Consider the following 16,793-nt stretch of genomic DNA (forward strand, 5'->3'; position numbering starts at 1 on the left):
TACTTAAAACCATTCACAAACTGGCTCCAACCCACCTCTTCAGTTTTGTTATATATTACTTTGCTTCACAGACTCTTCATTCCAGTTATATTAGTATTCTGTTTCTCATACATGCAATTTCATTTCCCATCTCCAGGCTTTCTGTATCGGTTGATTCCAATGCTTGGAATGCACTTATTCCCCATTCCATATGGGAAATTTAGTTCAAATGCTGCCTTCTAAATATTTTCTGTGCCCCTTCAAGCTACTAATACATTTTGGTGATGGGGTACAGTCAGTGTAAGAGCAGAGGTGAAAGTTATGTGCAAGAAACAGCAAGATGGCCAGTTTTGTTGGACTATAGTGTGCTGGAAAATACATGATATATAGAAGATGCTGGAGAGTAATTTGGGTCAGTTGAGGACAATATCATCGACATATGCTCATTTGACCTTTGTTAGTAAACATTTGTGGTGAAAGGGGGATTATTAAGCAAGACATTTTGCTGTTGAGTAGTTCTAATTATTAATATGTGTCAAAATACATATTCCAACAATTCTTGATAGTTATTCCTTATGCTGTGAGTCTTTGAATCAAAACAATATAATTCTCATTTTATAAGACAATCCTTTACATGAGAAGTCAAGTAACAGAGATAATTATTAGTTTCTTAGATATTCCTTATGAGACATGTTTTCTGTAGTCTTTCAACATTCATAATATCATTTTGAAATTTTCATCATGTGAAAAGTGAGGCAAATGAGATTTAGGTGGGGTTTTATTTTCTTGGGTTCTTAAAGAATAATTTTCATTCAGTTTCACCCTGTGAAAAATAACCTGAAAATCAAATGGTCAAAATGTCCTTTCTTTTGAAGGTAAAGAAGATAAAAATATCAAAAAGCCATGTCTGATGTCTGTTTTGATGTCTGATGAAAATTTTACATATTTTTTAATCTATTAAGAAAAACAAACTGAATATCTTGATGGTATTTGATCAAGCCTCACACTGTGTATGATGGAATGACCTAGAAGTATATGACTGAAAATTTCACTTTTTAAGGGATTCAGAAATTATTTGCTTTTAAAAACAGTTTGCCTTTTTATTTTGAGCTTTGCTGTAGAATACTGATAATAACACCAGTATTCCTGGCACATAGTAGGCATCTTATAAATGCTTATTGATTAACTATTTATTTGCAACTTTTACATACTTCTTCTGCTTCTGCCTTCTGGCAACAAATGGAAAATTTATCTAAAAAGTTATAGCTAAGCCAGTTCAAATAATATGAGAAGGCAACAAGCATTTATTATTTATTAAATATTATTTGATTAATATAATAATATTATTATTATTTTAAAAAATATAGACCAGACTGATACCATCAATTGAGAGAAAACACTTTGCACTGACTATTTCTGAAAAGGGTCTAATTATCCCTGCCATCACACATACACTCAATACAAACTTCCAAAAGCTATTTTCCAATGAACAAATGGAGAAGGGTTATGAACAAAGAGCTCTCAAAGAATTATAAACTTTTAGAAATCACATGAAATTACTTCAAATTATTATTAATAGAGAAATATAAGTCAAAAATAACTATGAAGTTGTACCTGATAATCACAATATTGGAAGTTGGAAAAAAGATGAAAGTCAGTGTTAAAGGGGCTACAGAAAAACAGACACATTAATAAACTATTGGTTAAGAGATGAATTGGTCCAACCACTCTAGCAAGTAATTTGGAATTATTCTTTAAAAGTGACTAGGGGCGGCTAGGTGGTGCAGTGGATAGAGCACCAGCCCTGAAGTCAGGAGTACCTGAGTTCAAATCCAACTTTTTTTTTCTTTTAACCTATAGATTTTTTAAATTTATTTTTTATTCTCATTTTGTACAAATGTTTTTTTTACATTAATAAAGTATTCTTGTTTAAAAGTAAACAAAATACCCCTCCTCCTCCCCCATGAATATAGATAGACTTGATTGGGTAAAAAAAAGTAAAGGGGAGAGGAAAAAAATTAAAATTAAAAAAAATAATAGTAATAATTGTAGGTATGGCCAAGTGGCACAGTGGACTAAGTACCAGCCCTGGAGCCACGAGCACCTGAGCCCATATCCAGCCTCGTAAACCCAACAATCACCCAGCCATGTGACATGCAAGCCACCCGATCCCCACTGCCCTGCAAAAACCAAAAAGAAGAAAAAAAAAAGACCCAAAATAAAATAAAATAGTAATAATAGTAGGGGTGGCTGGGTGGCAGACAGAGCATTGGCCCTTGAGCCAGGAGCACCTGGGTCCAAATCCAGCCCCAGACACCCAAAGATCACCTTGCTATGTGGCCCCAGGCAGGCCACCCAGCCCCACTTGCCCTGCACCCTCGCCCAAATAATAATAACAAAAAATGTGCTTCAGTCTTTGTTCCAACACCAACAACTCTGTCATGGGTGGATCGAATTCTTTATGATAAGTCCATCACAAAAGTTACTTCCATATTTTTCCAACCTTGCCATTGCTGATTGCAACTCCCTCCTTTCTTATTTCTCCACTACCATATTTTCTCTCTCCTTTCACTCTGACTCTGCTGTAGGGTCGCTGAGTGGTGCAGCAGACAGATCCCTGGTCCTGAGGCCAAGAATCCCTGAGCCCCCATACCACCCCTTAGGCCCAGAATCCACCTGGCCCTATGGTCCTGGGCAGGCCTTCCAATCCCAGCCCCTTGCAAGAAGTAAAAAAGAAAATGTGTTATATCTGACCACTCTTCCCTCATGGTCCATCCTCTCCTCCTTTATTCACATCCCCACCCCTTCCCCCTGCTCTCCCCTCCTTCTTACTCCAGATGTCTATACCCCACTGAGTATATTTGCTGTTTCCTCTCCTAGCTATCTGATGAGAGCAAAGGTTCCCTCATTCCCCCTTGCCTCCCCCCTTCCATATCATTGCAATAGCTCATTGTAATAAAAAAATCTTATTATGTGAAATATCTTGGACTATTCCCCCTCTCCTTTTTCTTTCTCCCATTCCACTTTCCTTTTTTTCTATTGACTCCATTTTTACATCATATTTTATCTTTGAATTCAGCTTTCTCCTGTGCTTCAACTATAAAAGCTCCCTCTACCTGCTTTATTAACTGAGAAGGTTCATATGAGTATTATCAGTGTCATTTTTCTGAGAAGGTTCATATGAGTATTATCAGTGTCATTTTTCTATGCAGGAATACATGCAGTTCATCCTCATTAAGTCCCTCATATTTCCCCCCTCTCCTCCAATCTCCATGGTTCACCTGAGTCCTGTATCTGAAGATCAAACCTTCTGTTCAGCTCTGGCCATTCCAACAGGAACATTTAAAATTCCCCTGGTTCATTGAAAGTCCATCTTTTTCCCTGGAAGAGGACATTCAGCCTTGCTGGATAGTTCATTCTTGGCTGCATTCTAAGCTCTTTTGCCTTCTGGTATATTGTATTCCAAGCCCTACGAGCTTCCAATGTAGTTGCTGCTAAGTCCTGTGTGATCCTGACTGCAGTGTCCTTCTGGCTGCTTGTAATATTTTCTCTTTGACTTGGGAGTTCTGGAACTTGGCTATAATATTCCTAGGGGTTGTTTTTTGGGGATCTCTTTCTCTGGGGGATTGGTGGATTCTCTCCATTTCTATTTTGCCCTCTGCTTCTAGAATATCAGGGCAATTTTCCTGTAGTAATTCTTTAAAAATGATATCAAGGCTCTTTTCCTGATCATGACTTTCAGGTATTCCAGTGATTTTTAAATTATTTTTCCTAAGTCTGTTTTCCATATCAGTTGTTTTTTTCAATGAGATATTTCACATTTTCTTCTAATTTTTCATTTTTTTGGTTTTGAAGTATTGATTCCTGATTTCTGGTAAATTCATCAATCTCCCTGAATTCTATTCTTTGTCTGAAGGATTTATTCTCCTCAGAGAGTTTTCTTATCTCTTTTTCCATCTGCCCAATTTTGCTTTTTAAAACATTCTTCTCCTCAATAACTTTTTGAACTGTTTTATCCATTTGACCTAAGCTGGTTTTTAGGATGCTATTTTCTTCAGCATTTTCTTGGATTTCCTTGACTAAGCTGCTGACTTCATTTTCATGTTTTTCCTGCATCTCTCTCCTTTCTTTTCCCAGTTTTTCTTCCAACTCCCTCATTTGATTTTCAAAGTCTTTTTTGAGCTCTGTCATAGCCTGAGCCCAATTTCTGTTTTTCTTGGAGTCTTTAGATGCAGGAGCTTGTGCTTCCTCATCTTCAGACTGAGTATTTTGATCCTTCTTGGGCTCATTTGCAAAATATTTCTCAATAGTCTTCCTTTTGTTTCTCTGCTTGCTCATTTTTCCAGCCTGGGCCTGGTTTTGGGGTGTTTCCTGATCTTTTGAGACACTCCCACAAGGGTCTCAGTGTGTGAGGCTCTGTCCTCCCTCCTGGTCTGTGAATGACCATAAGCACCCCCGTCTGCCACGTGGCTGAGGTGGGGGGGCCTTGCTGTTCTATTGGGGGGCCTAGACTGGGATCAGGATCTGAATGTGGTCAGAGCCCCAGAGTCCTGTTCCAGAGGCAGAGGACAGAGCTCTGCACTCTCTCTTCACTCCCCTCCCTCAGCTCAATGGGCTCATGCCCTGGAGGTTCCCTGCTTATGGGCTCCTCCTGCTTCTGTTTCCTGGATCAGGGCTGCAGAAAGACCAGGTGTACCCTGAGGGCTGGGCTCCATGTGCTCACTCTGGAAGAAGTCCCCTGCTGTTCCTCCACTTTGTGCCCAGTGCTCCTCGGGGTACAGCTCAGGAGACTCCCCGCTGCTGTGAGCTGTGACTCCCAGTGCCCTGGGGCTGCCTCCGGGAGGCTGAAGTTCTTGGGCTCTGGCAGGCCACCCCTCCGGAGGGCTGACCCTCAGACCCCGGGGAGCAGAGCCTTTCTGCTCTTTTCCAGGTTACCTTGAGTAGGAGAACTGTCTCACTGGGTCCCTTTGTGGGTTCTGTCTCTCAAAAGTTTTGTTAGAGTCCTTAGCTTATGAGTTTTATCAGAGAGCTCCTAAGACTTGATCCCTTCTTGTGGCCATCTTGGCTCCGCCCCCCTCCAAATCCAACTTTAGACACTTAATAATTACCTAGCTGTGTGACCTTGGGCAAGCCACTTAACCCCATTTGCCTTGCAAAAATCCTTAAAAAAAGGACTTAAATGTTCAGCCCCAGGGATCATATTTCAACTTATATTTCCAAAGAAGATTAAAAAACAGAGAGGACATATACATTAAATATTCATAATAGCACTTGTGTGGTAGCAAAGAATGCAAAACAACATATATGCCTTTTCTTTGGGGAATGGCTCATTAAAATTATGGTAGAAAAATAGAATGGAATATTACAGTTTTATAAAACTAAAAGAAATAATGAATATGAAGAAGTCAGAGAAACATTTGAATGGTAAAACCATTTACTACATTACTATTTACTATGTTAGCATGTATTAAGCACATAGCAATAACCCTGCTAAGTACTAGAGACAGAAATAGAAAAAAATGAGATAGCTTTTGCTTTCAAGCAATTCACATTCTAACCAGGAAAGACAATTAATGGAGCTAAGTTCTGCCAGATGGATGAAAGATCCAGGGGTCTTTGGGTTGTGTCACTGGGTCAGGTGAGAATGTTTTGAAGGGGGGAAGGAGGACATATAGATAGAACAAATGAAAAGGCTTGGTGCTCCTTCCTGTCAACAGAAGTAATAATTGGTGGCTCCACTCTCATCTTAGCACAACAAACAGTTAAGTAACATGGTTGGGTTCTGGGCAACTGGGAGCTATGAAAGGGTAATGAAGGGAAAGTAAGGGAGAAAACAAAAACCGAAGAAGAGTGAAATAAGGAGAACCAGGGAAAATATATATAATGATTTCAGCAATGTAAATGGAAAGATTAAAAAAATTAATTTGAACTCTGTAATTATAATGACTAAGTTTGATCCAAGGGAAGAGTTGAGAAAATATACCTCTCTCTTTTTTGCAACTTCTCTGTAGTACCCCTAGTTTCTGAAGACAAAAGGCACAATTAATATCTAAACTACACTAAATCATATGGCAAGGCAACAAACATTTATTAAAATTGTAGAGATAGAGGTAACTTAGGTGATGGGCTAATTGCTTTTACTTTACTCTTTTTTTTTCTCTCTCTCTTTTATTCTTTGTTACAAAGAATAGCTCTCTGGAGTTGGAGGAAGTACACATAGATAAAGGTGACCTTTTTTTGGTAAGAGAATTGGGGCTAAGTGACTTGTCTAGGATCACAGCTAGTAAATGTCAAATGCCTGAGGCTGGATTTGAACTCAGGTCTTCCTGCCTCCAAGGACAATGTTCTATCAATAGCACCCCCTAGCTGACCCCTTGTGACTTTTTTTTAAAAACCACAACACAAAATTAATTTAAAATAAAAAATATAGTATTCTGGAGGTATAGGAAAGGAAAGGGCTTTTTAGGTGAACTCAGTGATATCTCCAAAGTCAAATTTGCCTCACTGCATATATGTGTATGTGCATATACACACACATATAGTTACAAACACACACACATATGTATGTATCATATATAACTATAACTATAACTATAACTATAACTATAACTATAACTATATATATATATATATACATTACTTGGCATGTTGATTCAATAGGCCTTTTCTGATATTCACATTCAAGGTTATGAGTTCTTATGAACTACAGTCTCATGTTTTTTTCCTGATCTGTCACTATTTCCTGATCTTTGTCTGATAATCTATAATATGAATCTACAATAATATTATTTGTTTTCCCTCCTCTATTGATTATTTTAAAAAATTTTAAATAAATTTTTATATATAATTTTTTGTTTTCCAATTACATACAATCATAGTTTCTATCAATCATTTTTGCAAGGTTTTGAATTTTACAATTTTTCTCCCTCCCTTCCTTCCCTCCCCCACCAAAAGAAGGTATTCTGATATAGGCTTTGCATAGATCAAAATTGAATGCATTATGTGAGAAGAATCAGATCCAAAAGGAAGAAAGATAATGTAATAATAACAAAATAATAATTTTAGAGATAACAAAATTACCTAATACAAAGGACAAGTTTAAAAAATTGAAGATAATAACTTATGGTCTTCATTTAAACTCCACAGTTCCTTCTCTGGATACAGATGGTATTCTCCATCACAAATCAACTAAAATTGCCCCTGATTATTGCACTGATGGAATGAGCAAGTCCATCATGGTTGATCATAACCCCATGTTGTTGCTTGTGTGCATAATGTTCTTCTAGTTCTGCTCATTTCACTCAGCATCAATCCATGCAAGACTTTCCAGGCTTTTCTGAAATCCCTTCCCTCATGACTTCTTATAAAACAATAGTATTCCATCACATACATATATAACCACAATTTGTTCAGCCATTCCTCCGTTGATGGGCATCTCTTCAATTTCCAATTCTTTGCTACTACAAAAAAGATGCTATGAATATTCTTGTTCATGTGGGATTTTTACCCTTTTTCATGTTCTCTTCAGGATAAAGACCCACGTAGAGGTATTTTTGGATCAAAGGGTGTTTATATTGTTATTGACCTTTGAGAAAAATTCCAAATTGTTCTCCTGAAAGATTGGATCTGTTCACAAGTCCAGCATAAATGCTATAGTGTCCCAGATTTCCTATCTTCACTTGAACATTGATCATATTGGTTAATCTGAGAGGTGTGAGGTGGTACCTCAGAGATGCTTTAATTTGCATTTCTCTAATCAATAATGATTTAGAACAATTTTTCATATGACTATAGATACCTTTGAATTCCTCATCTGAGAATTGCCTTTGCATATCGTTTGACCATTTGTCAACTGGGGAATGTCTGGTTTTCTTATAAATTTGACTCATTTCCCAATATATATTTTAGAATAAAATATATTGTCAGAAACACTAGTTTTGTAAAAATTGTTTCCCAATTTACTACATTCCTTTTGATTATGGTTACAATGGTTTTGTGTAAATTTTTTTTAGCTAAATGTAATCAAAATTATCCAGTTTGTTTTTTATAATATTCTCTATCTCTTCTTTGGACATGAACTGTTCTGCTTTCCATAGATTTGACAGGTAAACTATTCCTTGTTCTCCTAATTTACTTAAAATATTGTCTTTTATGTCTAAATCCTGCACCCATTTTGATCTTATCTTGGTTTAGAGTGTGAGCTGTTGGTCTAATCCTAGTTTCTGTCATAATATCTTTCAGTTTTATCAGTAGTTTTTATTGAAGAGTGAGTTCTTATCACAGAAGCAGGACTCTTTGGATTTATCAAACAGTATATTATTATAATCATTTCCTACAGTCTCTTTTGTACCTAGTCTATTCCACTAATCCACCGTCCTATTTCTTAGCCAGTACCAGATGGTTTTGATAACTGATGTTTTATAATATAATTTTAGATCTGGTATGGCTAAGCTACCTTCTTTTGCATTTTTTTCATTAAAACCCTTGATATTCTTTAATCTAATTACTATTTTTTCTCCATTTTAATTTGGCTACTATTTTTTCTAACTCACTAAAGTAATTTTTTGGAAGTTTGATTGGTCGAGCACTAAATAAATAATTTAATTAGGTAGAAGTGTCATTTTTATTACTCCAACTTGGGTGTACCCATGAGAAATTGATAATTGCCCAGTTAATTAGATCTGATTTTATTAAAAAGTGTTTTATAGTTGTTTTCATAAAGTTCTGGAGACTGCCTTGGCAGGTAGACTCCCAAGTATTTTATGTTGTCTGATCCCATTTTAAATGGGATTTCTCTTTCTAGGTCTTGATGTTGTATCTTGTTAGTAATATATAGAAATGCTGAGAATTTATTTGGATTTATTTTATATCCTGTGACTTTGCTAAAGTTGTTCAATGTTTCCAGTAGTTTTTTAGATGATTTGCAAGAATTAACTAGCTATACCATCATATCATCTGCAAAGAATTTTGTTTTTTCATCATCCATTCTAATTCCTTCAATTTCTTTTTTCTCTTATTGCTAAAGCTAATGTTTCTAATACAAATATGGAATAATAATGTTGACAATGGGCATCTTTGTTTCATCCTTGATCTTATTGGGAATGCATGAAGCTTATCCCCTTTGCATATAATGCTTGTTGATGGTTTCAGATAGATACTACTTATAATTTTTAGGAACAATCCATTTATTCCAAGGCTCTCTAGTGTTTTTAGTAGGAATGTTTGCTGTATTTTGGCAAAAGTTTTTTCAGCATCTATTGAAAAATTGTAAGATTTCTGTTAGATTTGTTATTGATATAGTCAATTATGCCAACCCCGCATTCCTGTTGTAAATCCTACTTGGTCAAAGTTTATTATCCTAGTGATAACATGCTGTAATCATTTGGCTAATGTTTAGTTTAAAATTTTTGTATCCATATTCATTAGGGAAATTGGTCTGTAGTTTTGACTCTTCCTGGTTTAAGGTATCAGCACCATTTTGATGTCATAGAAGGAATTAGGTAGAGCTCTGTCTTCACCTTCTTTTCCAAATAGTTTATATAAAATTGGGACTAATTGTTCCTTGATTATTTGATAGAATTCACTTGTAAATCCATCTGGCCCTGGAGATTTTTTTCCTAGGGAGTTCATTGATGGCTTGTTAAATTTATTTTTTCTGAGATAGTATTATTTAGGTATTTAATTTCTTCTTTTAACCTGGACAGTTTAGATTTTTGTAAATATTCATCCATTTCACTTAGATTATCAAATTTATTGGCATACAGTTGGGCAAAATAGTTCTGAATTATTGCCTTAATTTCTTCCTCATTGGTAGTGAATCCATTTTTGATATTAATAATTTGGTTTTCTTCTTTCATTTTTTAACTTAATTAACCAAATGTTTATCTATTTTTATTAGTTTTTTTTTCATAAAACCAACTCTTGGTTTTATTAGTTCAATAGTTTTCTTGCTTTCAATTTTATTAATTTCACCTTTAATTTTCAGAATTTCTAATTTGCTATTGGATTGGGAGCTTTTAATTTGTTCTTCCCTCTAACTTTTTTAGTTTGAAATCTCCGTTCATTGATCTTCTCTTTCTCTATTTTATTCATTTAAGCATTTAGAGTTATAATATATCCCTTAATAACTGATTGGGCTATATCCCATACATTTTGGTATATTGTCCCATTATTGCCATTGTCTTAGATGAAATCATCAATTTTATATTTGTTGTTTGATCCATTCATTCTTTGAAATCAGGTTATTTAATTTCCAATTAGTTTTAGATCCATCTCTCATAGTCCTTTATTGCATATGATTTTTATTGTATCATGGTTTGAAAAGGATGCATTCAATATTTTTGCCTTTCTGATTTGATTATGAGGTTTTTATGCTCCAATAATAGTCAATTTTTTGTGTAGATGCCATGTACAGCAGAAAAAAAAGTCTATTTCTTTCTATCTTCATTCAATTTTCTCCAGTAGTCTATCATATCTAAGTTTTCTAACATTCTATTCACCTCCTTAACTTTCTTCTTGTTTATTTTATGGTTAGATTTATCTAATTCTGAGAAAGGTAGGTTGAGGTCCCCCACCAGTAGAATTTTGCTATGTCTTCCAGTAACTCAATCAGGAATTACATTGGTACCATTTAGCACATACATATTTAGTATTGAAATTACTTCATTGTCTATGGTATCTTTTAGGAAGATATAGTTTCCTTCCTTATCTCTTTTAATGAGATCTATTTTTGTGACTACTTTGTCTGAGATAAGGATTACTACTCCTGTTTTTTTTTTCACTTCAGTTGAAGCATAATATATTCTTGTCCAGCCTTTTCCTCTTACTTGATATGTATCTCTCTGTTTCAAATGTTTCTTTTCTTTTTTTTTTGTTTAGATTTTTGCAAGGCAAATGGGGTTAAGTGGCTTGCCCAAGGCCACACAGCTAAGTAATTATTAAGTGTCTGAGACTGGATTTGAACCCAGGTACTCCTGACTCCAGGGCCGGTGCTTTATCCACTGCCACCTAGCTGCTCCCCACTATGCCACCTAGCTGCCCCTCAAATGTGTTTCTTGTAAGTAGCATATTGTGGGATTTTGTCTTTTTATCCACATCCGTTTTTAGGGAGAATTTATCCCATTCACATTCAAAGTTATAATTACTCTTATTACCTCCATGTTGTCTCCCCTCTATTTGTATTTTCCCTTTTCACCTATCCCTAACTCCCTGGTATTGGTATTTTGCTTCTGAATACTGCCTCCTACAATATGTTTACTTCTTCTATCCAACCCTTCCCTTTTATTTCCCCCTTTCCTTTTCTCCTTCCTTCCATTCCTTCTATCAGCTCCTCCTTTGCTACCCACCCCTTTCCCCTTATTCAGGATTTTGCAAGGCAAATGGGGTTAAGTGGCTTGCCCAAGGCCACATAGCTAGGTAATTATTAAGTGTCTGAGCCCGGATTTGAACCCAGGTAGTCCTGACTCCAGGGCGGGTGACTGTGCCACCTAGCCGCCCCCCCCCTTAATACTTGAAAGGTAAGGTAAATTTCTAAACCCAACTGAGTGTGTCTGTTAATCTTTCTTTGAGACAAATCTGATGAGAGTAGGATTCAGATGATTCTTGTTTCCTTCCTTCTTTCCTTCTAATGCAATAGGTTCTTTGCACCCTTCATGTGATGCAATTTACCCCTTTCTCCCATTTCTTTACTGTCCCCACTTTTTAATGAGATTTTTAAAAAAAAATCATTCCATCAAAGTCATGGACATATTATAAATGTCCATTTCTTCTACCTAAGTATATTCCTTCTAATTGACTTATAATTCTCAAGAATTATGCGAATTTTCCTCCCAAGTGGGGATATGACCAGTTTAATCTTATTGGATAACAGTTTTTTCTTTCCCCCGTTTACCTTTTCATGTAGTCTCCTGTTTGAAGATCAAATTTTCTGTTTATCTCTGGTCTTTTCATCAGGAAAGATTGAAAGTATCTTATTTTGTTAAATACTCATCATTTTTCCCTTAGAAGAAAAGGTTCAATTTTGCTGGAAGATGAATTCTTGGTTGTAACCTAAGCTCCCTTGCTCTCTAGCATATCATATTCCAGCTTCTTTGATCTCTTAATGTTGATGCAATCAGGTCCTATGCAATCCTGATTGTGGCTCCTTGATATTTGAATTCTTTCTTTCTGGTCACTTGCAGGATTTTCTTCTTAATCTGATAGTTCTGGAGTTTGACCACAATATTCCTTGGAGTTTTCAATTTGGGATCCCTCTCAGGAGGGGATCAATATATTCTTTCAATGATTATTTTGCTGTTTCCAGGATATCAAGGCAGTTCCATATATCCTGAAGTATGGTGTCCAGGCTTTTTTTCCCCCAAGGTTTTCAAGTAATCCTATGATTCTCAAATGATCTCTTCTGGATCTATTTTCCAGGACAGTTGTTTTGCCAGTGAGGTTTTTACAATTTCTACTACTACTTTTAGTTTTAAAATTTTGTTTAACAGATTCTTAGTGTCTCGTGAAGTCATTAATTCCCACAGATTCCATTTTTTTAAGCAAGGCAATGGAGTTAATTGACTTGCCCAAGGTCACACAGCTAGGCAATTATTATGTGTCTGAGGCCAAATTTGAACTCAAGTCTTCCTGACTCTAGGGCCAGTGCTCTATCCATTGCACCACCTAGCTGTCCACAGATTCCAGTTTTTTTAAGAAAAGAATTTTCTTCATTTACCTTGTCCATCTCCTTTCCCAATTGGTCAATTCTATTTCTGAAGGAGTTATTTTTTCTATTTGCCCAATTGTGTTTTGAGAGATTTATTTTCTTTTTATACTTGTCCAATTTTATTTTCAAAGAATTTGTTTTCTTGTTGTAAGATGTTAATTTTCTCTTGCATAGTGTTTTGTCTTGCATTTCTTTTTCCATTTGATTTTTAAACTCCTTTCTGATCTCTTCCAAGAAATCTTACTGGACTGGGGAGACCAATTCATACTCTCCTCTGTAGCTCCAACCCTTCTGACCTCCTTTTCTGAGCTAGTATCCTTATCTCCAAGTTAGCATTCAATAGACCCTGCTTTCTGTTGGCCATTTTTCATTTTGGATCCTTATGTTGGGGGAGGGGCTGGTTTGCAGACCTTCATTGTTGACATCCCTAGAAGCCTTACTCACTGGAGTTAAGAACTCCTGGGAGTTATTCAGTGGGCCTGCCAGTAAAGAATGCCAGAAGCTTTCTCTGCACTGTCTGTGTCAATGGCCCACTCCCTAAACCTGGGTTGGATCGTAAAATCTGGGCTGGGCCCTCAGGCTAGAAAAGCTCAGGCTCTCTTCAGGTAATCAGAGTAATTAGAGGTAGGGAAGATCTGTTATTTACATCCAGGTCTTGGGGAAAAGTGCAAACCTTGGGGAAGTTTTTGTGTTTGTTCTGGAGAAAGTAGGGTATGGAGTGTGTGTGGGGGCACAGCTGGAAACATAGAGACTTATGGTCAGGTCTTCCAAACTTGTCTAGCTGGCTGGATAGATGTCTGGGCAGCCACCTGGGAGCAATCCCACAAGCCTATCATGCACATGGCAAAGGTTTTCACTGCCCCAGTTCTCAGTTCCCTTGCCTCACCCTGACACCCCTGAGCTGGGTCTCTGCTCTCTGCCATTGGCATGCCCACACTCCTCTGTGACAAACCTTGCTGGGAGATGTTTCCCTTCTGTTTTCCTGTGAGTTCTGTGGATCCAAAATCTGTTAAGAGGCTTGATTCATGTTGGTTCTGAGGAAAAGCCAGGAGAGCTTAAAACAGTACCTGGCTTCTCCCTGTCATCTTAGCCAGAACTCCCCTCTGCTGATTGTTATAAAATATTGCCCAAGAAAGCAAACTCCCTGAAAATTGAATGGATGAAACAGAAGCTAAAAACCCCATGAAGTAACAGGAAATATATAAAAAAAGGTCAAAAGTCTGAAAAAAACCCCAAGAAAATGTAAGGTACCTCATAGCAAATAGAAATGCCATTGAAAATAGATCAAGGAGGGGCAACCAGGTGGCACAGTGGATAGAGTGCGGGCCCTGGAGTAAGGAGTACCTGAGTTCAAATCCTACCTCAGACACTTAATAATTACCTAGCTGTGTGGCCTTGGGCAAACCACTTAACCCCATTTGCCTTGTGAAAAACAAAACGAAAATAGATCAAGGAGAAAATTATTAAAAATAATGGGACTATGTGAAGTCAATGACCCCCCCCCCCAAAAAAAAAGAGTTTGGAGAACATATTTCAAGAAATCTTTTTTTTTTTTTTTGCCCAGGTGTCTTTGAAATAGAAAGCAACATGGAAAATTAAAGAATTCATCAGTTACCTTCTGAAACAAAGACCAAAATGAAAACTCCCAGGAGCACAATAGTGAAAAAAAAAGATGCTGCAAGGAGCCAGAAAGAATTTATGTACCAAACATCACATGATTTAGTAGCCATCACTTTAAAAGATCAGAGAACTTGGAATATTCTATACCAGAAAACAAAATATCTAGGATTATAAAACCAGGAAAACTTCACCTAGAATAATTTACTATGCCATAGTACCACAGAAGAAAAATGAATCTTAATGAAATAGAAATCTTTCAAGTATTCCTGTTGAAAAAAAAAGAGCTGTGGAAGAAATTTTAAGTTCTCATACAAACTGGTGAAGAAAAAACAAAAAAGGTAAACATGAATAAACAATGATAAAGAACTAAACAAGGTAAGTTACTTACATTCAAACAAAGGGATAATACACATATTCTCTCTGATCCCTATCTTCATCAGGAGTCATAGAAAAAGTTGGAATACATAAGTCCAAGGAGTAGTTCTATCTTGATGATTTTAAGAATGGAAAAATAGGGAAAGAGGAATATCCTGGGAGTTGGGGAGGTACAGAATAGGAAAATTATCTCTCATGACAAAGGTGCACAAATAGAAATCTATTCAAACTAAAAAGAAGTATGGGGGGGGGGACTAGCTAACACGTAAACCTTATTCTCATTTGAACTGGACAGAAAAAGGAGGAAAATACCCACAATTTGGGTACAGAAAACATTTCATTCAACAAAAAGTGGTGAGGGGAAATTAAAGGGAGAGTAGATTAATGGAGGCTAGTCTTAACCAAAATAAATTCTTAGCATGTACAAAAATATTTATGACTTTTTGAAGTGACAAAAGTGGAAATCTGAGGGAATGCCCATAAATTATCAAATGGATGAATAAATTATGGTATATAAATGAGATGGAATACTATTGTGCTGAATACTTATCAGTATTACAATCAATCAGAATTCCAGAGGAATAATGATGAAGCATCCTATGTGCCCCCTGATAGAAAGGTTAAGGACTCAGAATTCACAATGAGTTAATTCTTTCTTTCTTTCTTTCTTTCTTTCTTTCTTTCTTTCTTTCTTTCTTTCTTTCTTTCTTTCTTTCTTTCTTTCTTTCTTTCCTTCTTCCTTTCATCTGTATGTCTGTCTAAATATCTATCTACCTATCATTTATATGCCTTTATATGCATATTCAATGAACATTTATTAAGTGCCTACCATAAGTCAGGCACTGAGTTAAGCTCTGTGAATACAATTAACAAAAAGAAAGATACTCCCTGTCTTCAAGGAGCTCATGATCAAATGGAGGCAGATAATACACAGAAGGAGGCAGGGAAAAACCGGGGGTGCCATAGAATTGAAACTAAGTAGAACAATAGATAGAGTGGAATGAACCAAAAAAGTCCAGTTTCTGTACTATACAAAGGAAGTGTGTGAGTATGTGTGTGCTATTTATGCATTTATTAGCTGTATACACATAAGTCATATTGTCATATATTTGTGTGTGTGTATAAGTGTATAGTCCTAATATGCAAATTTTGATTGTTATATATGTATGTAATGAGTTTTGCTTTATTTTGTGTTGTCAATGGGGATGTGGTAGAAGAATGAGAAGGCAGATCTTGGTTGATTAAAATATATATGTATATACATAGGAATTTTGATCAACATAATAACCAATCACATTATCTTAGGACTCATGATGAGACATATTATTCACTTCCTGAAAAAGAGGTCATGGACTCAGAGAAGCATTAATATTTATGCATATATTTTAAATTCAGCCAATGATAAATTTTGTTTAATTTGACAATATATAGTTGTAACAGGATTTTATGTTTCTAGCTTTCTAAATAGATGTAGGAGAGAAGTAGGAGGAAAAGAAGGCTAATCTTTTTTTAAAAAAATAGAATAAAATTTAATTTAAAAATAATAAATAACAGGAGCCAAGGGAGTAAGTGACCTCTCCAACATAGAGTTCATACCATGTGAGAGGAGAACTAAGCATGATCTGACATTTGCCCCAGATTTGAAAGAGCAGATTTCACTGGGCTCAGAAGAAAAGGATATAGGTCATACTGGGGGTGACGTATCTTACAGGGCAAGTCAACCCAAGAAGGATAGAAAATTCTCAAGGATGAAATACTGAACCTACAAGCAGAAAGTATTCAATTAAAATAGAACAGGGAAAATACCTGAATAGAATCATGTACATGGGAACTCAGTGACCAACTTAACTTCGTTTCATTGTTTGGTGGCTTGTCTGATCTTTTAAAAAATTGTATAAATTTAATTTTATTTTGTTCCAATTATATGTAAAGATAGTTTTCAGCATTCATTTTTGTGAGATTTTTGAGTTCCAAACTTTTCCCTTTTCCTCCCATCCCTTCCTACTTCCCAAGACAGCAAGTAATCTGATATAGGTTATGTGTATACAATTATGTTAAACATATTTCCATATTAGTCAAGTTGTTAAAGAAGAATCAGAACATGGGGCAGCTAGGT

General features: G+C 36.0%; 1 protein-coding gene and 1 long non-coding RNA gene across 12 annotated transcripts in view; one reads left to right on the plus strand and one right to left on the minus strand.

Moving 5' to 3' along the window:
• CFAP61 (cilia and flagella associated protein 61) overlaps positions 1-16,793 on the minus strand; it is a 351,604-nt gene that overhangs the window by 61,671 nt on the left and 273,140 nt on the right. The gene's annotated exons all lie outside the window — the stretch shown is intronic.
• The window catches only part of LOC141504393 (uncharacterized), a 70,074-nt gene that overhangs the window by 17,055 nt on the left and 36,226 nt on the right, over positions 1-16,793 (plus strand). For all 9 annotated transcript variants that reach the window (XR_012473344.1, XR_012473343.1, XR_012473349.1 and 6 more), the window contains one exon: positions 14,247-14,677. This is a non-coding gene — a long non-coding RNA (uncharacterized LOC141504393). The remainder of the gene's footprint in view (positions 1-14,246; positions 14,678-16,793) is intronic.

This window comes from Macrotis lagotis, chromosome 1 (genome assembly GCF_037893015.1).
Source record: "Macrotis lagotis isolate mMagLag1 chromosome 1, bilby.v1.9.chrom.fasta, whole genome shotgun sequence".
In the NCBI taxonomy this organism is placed as follows: domain Eukaryota; kingdom Metazoa; phylum Chordata; class Mammalia; order Peramelemorphia; family Peramelidae; genus Macrotis; species Macrotis lagotis.